The following is a 5,493-nucleotide window of genomic DNA, read 5'->3' on the forward strand; positions in this document are numbered from 1 at the left end:
TATGACACCAACAAATCCAATAGGTTGGCCCAATCATAAGTCAACTTTTGAAAAATTTAGCAACTGCCACTTATTGAGTGGACCAAACTCGTGTTTTGCTTTTACCAATGGCTAGACATTATTTTTTTTAATTTATGAGGTGGACCACTTCATGAGTATATAGGGCTGACCTTTGGTCCTTTGCACAAGGAAATCCTCATGGTGGAGCCAACCTTTCGGTTGGACTTGAGATCTCATACATATACTGCTGTAAGTGTTGATAACCATGTGATAGCACCAGCCACTTTTCTAATAAAAGTGCTTTTTGGGGAAAAAAAAAAGAGAGTGAGAGAGAAAAAGAAAAAAGAAAAAAGAAGAAGCTGAACCATGTCTACTATCCTGGGTACCATTTTTCATATTTATTTGGTGGGTTGTTTGCAGGAAGGAGTTCAGCAGCTTGTACTAGGCCTATACATCATAAGGGGTGATAACATGTATGTCATCTTTGTCACTTAGGTGGTCTATAGAGCAGGGTATTGAAAATACTTATTCTGGTTGAATAGGTGTATCAGATTTTAGTTTGTTGTTTTGCTCTAGGTTTCCTGCATAACACGAGATATTGGTGAATGTCTAAGAGCTGTTTTTCCACCTCTTGCATTCTGCCGAAAACCTCATGCAAAACAACATATCAAATTCATACAATCTCTATCTGACATGTTCCACGAGATAAAATATTCTTGATTCTCTGCCCAAATGCAGCCTTAGGCTTTCTTCTTTCATCAACTTGATCATTTTCTTATTATGAACCCACTCCATTTTTTAATTCATCTTTTCAACTTCTGCAGAAGTGTTGTTGGAGAGTTAGATGAAGAGCTCGACTCAAATCTGAACTTGTCGGACCTTCGAGCACACCCCCTCAAGCTCGTAATACACTGCTGTCGTCAATGTATGACCATGTCTGGCTTAGATTCCTTCAGTTGAGCTGTGTTTAGATGTGCTATTAAATTGAACTGCAATAATTAGTTCAATAAAGTGGAAATGATCAAATCACGAATACACTACTAATTGTACTGATGGGTGAGGCTTAAGTTGCTATTATGTCACTTTCAAGTTGAATATGGGGATTTTAGTGCAATCTGAGGCTACTTTCTCATTACCAAAACTACAATTTGTTCATTTCCTCAATAGAAGTAATTATTGCAAATCAGTTCACTGGTGCATCCAATGCAGTGCTAATCCTAGTAAGAAACGTTTATTGAAGCTTCTCATGTGTGCAGTCTCTGGTGATCCGGATTTGGGCACTAGTAACACAAGTATAACACAAGTATCATTTGGACCACCCCCTGTTATCTTTATTCCATATCTGTTTGTTTGTGGTTTTTTTTTTTTTTTTGGACGAATGTCAATTCTCTTTTTTCCTCCTTGGGTGTACATATGCTGCCGTTAAGGCAGATTGGAATCAGGATATCAGCTTAGCACTTGTTTGGGTGTTACACAAAATGTGGACAGGACAGATGGACCAATCCGCATGTGGGATGAAAGTCAACACTTCCATCTCATCTGGGATCTGGGGTTCGCAGTGTTAATAACCATGTGGCAATATACTCTCATCCAATACTAGACTCGTCATATTTGTGATTCTACCTGGGCATTCTATTTGCATTTGGTGAGTTATTTTGGCAGGTGCATGATGCATCTCCTGCTGGAGTTGTTAAGAAATTGTTATAACATGTCATGCAAACAAATGTACTCATACTTTTGTATGCCAAGCCTGTGTAGTGATTTCTTTTAATGTTTCTCATGATTGCCATGTAAGCGATGACTGGTGACAAACTTGTGCATATTGTATGAACTTCAAAGTGTTCGGCGGGTGAAATAACATTTTAGCACCTTTAAACAGGTGAATCTCATGCCCCCCATGTTTCTCAACATGAAAAATTTGCATGTTTAGATTCTAACGACACAGGTCATTAGGTCATTATCATCTTTATATCTGTCTAGACTGTCCTAGATAAAATCTAATCTTAGCACATGATTACATTTTTTCCAGCATTTCTTTGGAGGAGAAATAATGATTAACATTTCACAAAATCATTGTTTTTCACTATTTGAATTACAATCTACTGCAGAGTTGTGAGTTTCGGTTTGAAAATCATGATCACAGTTTTTTTATGGTGTTAACTGATAAACATTTATGCATACTCCATTTCATTGCAATATATATATATAAAGATTTTAAATATATATATATAGATATAGATATATATATATATATATATATATATATATATAACCTATAGAATTGTTTAGAAGGTGAATATTTTTAGTAGAGATCATAGCAATTTATACAAGGATTACTTGAAAAGGAAGGAGTTGGAGGCAAAGAATGACATTTGATTACCTTCATTTCCTATGTAATGGTCCAACTAAGAATTGGATCCAGTTCATTTTTTATATCACGCTCTTAAATGATATGGTAAAATGGGTGGACGGCATAGATATAGAATATATATGTATGTATCAAGGTGCGCCCCATGGTAAGGGTCGCACTGTATTGTGTGGGGTCGGGGCGACATCTAATCCACTATGCCTATTCAGAGATCATCTCCATCAATCATTTCATGCGCTGATGTACAGGAGATTGTATGGAAATGCACGTCTGACTGTAAATGGGGCCGCTCTAAGTTTATGACAAATCCACTGTGTCCGTTTCTTACGGCTCGTTTTAGAGAACGAGCCCACAAATTAGGCAAACCTGAATCTCAAGTAAGCCACACAATAGAAAAAATGAGATTCAACTTATGTTGTTGAGACATTTTGGGGCCATGGCCGGGATAATATTCAGCTTCTGATCTTTCTCATATTTAGTTTCATGCCCTAAAATAAGCTAGGATGGGTAAATTTCCAAAAGCCATCAATCAGGGTTAGTCACTGCAATCAATGTCATCAATCAATGGGAGACTTTAAACTGAGGTTTGGTGGACATTTAAATCGAAAGATGAAAGTTAATTAACTTAGGTGGAGCCCACCATGATATTTGTGACAAATCCACTCCCTTCATATGTTTTTCGAAAAATTACAAAATTAAATTTGGACCGAATCCGAACCGGGCCAAATCCGATCCGACTCGATTTTCCTGACTGAGTCGGTCTCAGATCGGATCATGCAATGCAATGTTCGGATCGGATCGGGTCAGGTGACCCGAATCGGATCAGATTCGGGGTAGGACATTCAAATTTTGGATCGGATTGGGTTGGTCACAATCCGATCCGACTTGGACCGATGTCCAGCTCTACTTCCGTCTCTCGGCATGCAATGTACGTTGAATGAACAGTAAGGGCCCGTTTGGCCGGTCGAATTGAAAGGGATTGGCTGTTATTGGAAGGGACTGGAAGTTAAATCCCGGGATTGGCCGGGCATGCCAAACAGAGTCAGTGATCTGATCCCAATCCCATGGATCTTAAGACAATCCACTGACAACACCATCATTACCTTTAAATCCCATCCAATCCACCCTAATCCATTCAAAATTGCCTGGGACGTGTTTGGTTCGAAGGATTGGAAGGGATGGGAAGGTTTAATCCCGGGATTGGCCGGGCGTGCCTAACTGACTGGATATAGGAATCCAGGGATAGAGCAGTCCCATGGATCTCAAGACAATCCACTGACAGCACCATCGTTACCTAGAAACCCATGCCATCCACCCTAGTACCATTCAATCCCTTCCAATCCACCCGGCCAAACGGGCCCTAAGGGGATTAGGTGTTACCTAGATAGCACCTTAGTGGGTGTTACACTTAGTATGCGGGGCCCACATTGATGAATTTTTTGTATATCCATGCCGTCCATCCGTTTTCCCATATCATTTTAGGAGATGATCCCAAAACTTTAGCAGATCCAAATCTCAGGTGGATCACACCACTGGAAACAGTGGTGAATGACCATTAATATATATATTTTTTTGTGGGCTATATATTTTTGTACCTAACTGATCGTTATATATTTTAGGTCTAGTTGAACTTATCAACGGATTGGATGGAAAATAAAATTTACAATAGTCATTACTGTGGCCGTGAGGAAGTTTTAATGGTGGGCGTTCAGTCAGCACCATTTCCTTTAGTATGGTTCACCTGATATTTGGATTTACTTAATTTTTGAGAAGATATCCTAAAATGGGCTGGAAAAATGGATGGACTGCGTGGACCCCCGGTAAGGGTAACGCCAGATCCGCTTGCAATGGACATACCGCCTATCATGGACGCGGATCGCCTACCGACACTGCCAGCAATAGCCAGCAGCTATTGGACGGTGCTCTGCGGTCATGTATTTTATCCATTTCATCCATCCATTGTTCCAGATTATTTTAAGGGCATGGCCAAAACTGAGGCAGATTGAAATTTCATGTGGATCACACGGTGGGAAATAGCGGTGATTGAAGGCCTCCAATTAAAAACTTTTTGATAGCCACCAAAGTTTTTTGGATGAAGCTGATATTAATTTATTTCAGATCCGTGTGACCTAATCAACAAGTTGAATAGAAAATAAACATTATAGTGGGCCTTAGGAAGTTTATAATGGTCTGTTTTCAATTACTCCTATTTTCCTGTGATGTGATCTACTTGGGACTTGTATCTACCTCAATTTTGGATTCATGCCTTAAAATATTTATCTAAAAAGGACGCCCATAAAATACATACATCATGGTAGTGCCCACGGAGTACCATTCAATAGCCAGGCTATGGCAGCGTAGGCATCAATAGCTTTTAATTGACACATTAGATAATCCACCATTGATCCTGATTGTCCATTTATTCGTACCAATGGGGTCGGCCATAGTGAAAAAAATCAAGGAATGTTGTTAATATCTCAAAAGCTTTTAAATGACATATATACGGGACTTGATCTCCATCAACATGAGCAATCTATTTGTTTCATATTATTATGGCAAGCAATGGTGCCGAAAATCACATTAATAGGATGATTTTAACTATCCACTCAATAGTATAAAAATTGGACAGCCTAGATCAACTACAGAAAAATAGGTCCAGTAATCATTTAGAAACATTTTCTCAATAAGCCCTATTATGGATTGCTTATGATTCTAAAGAAGCAATTTGGTTAACAAACTATCCAATCAATGGCTCATTAAGATGGACCGTTATAACCAACATTCAAAGGATTAGGTCCATCCAATCAGCATGATTTTACACCATGGCCTGCTAATGATAGCATAGAACAAATGGACAATTCAGATTGATGATTGATAAGGTCCATCCAATCAACATGATTTTGCACCATGGCCTGAAAATGATAGCGTGGAACAAATGGACAATTCTCAGATTGATGATTGATAAATCCGGCACGTTGATTAAAAGCATTGGGGAAGTTGCTAAGGTTTTTCCATGTGTTGGTTGGGTCCCACTCAACCTTTTCACATGGGAATCCATTAGACATGTGATTTAGTGAATGGTCTAAAGATCTGCTTCCTAACCTACCATTGAAGCGGAGCGGGGC

The 5,493-nt window shown here is 39.0% G+C and overlaps 1 long non-coding RNA gene across 1 annotated transcript; it reads left to right on the top strand.

Moving 5' to 3' along the window:
• Window positions 1-324: 324 nt before the first annotated feature.
• On the top strand, window positions 325-1,318 carry LOC131242727 (uncharacterized). The gene is made up of 2 exons (XR_009169709.1): window positions 325-473; window positions 825-1,318. It is a non-coding gene; the product is annotated as an uncharacterized LOC131242727 (long non-coding RNA).
• Window positions 1,319-5,493: the final 4,175 nt, after the last annotated feature.

This window comes from Magnolia sinica, chromosome 1 (genome assembly GCF_029962835.1).
Source record: "Magnolia sinica isolate HGM2019 chromosome 1, MsV1, whole genome shotgun sequence".
Taxonomy (NCBI): Eukaryota; Viridiplantae; Streptophyta; class Magnoliopsida; order Magnoliales; family Magnoliaceae; genus Magnolia; species Magnolia sinica.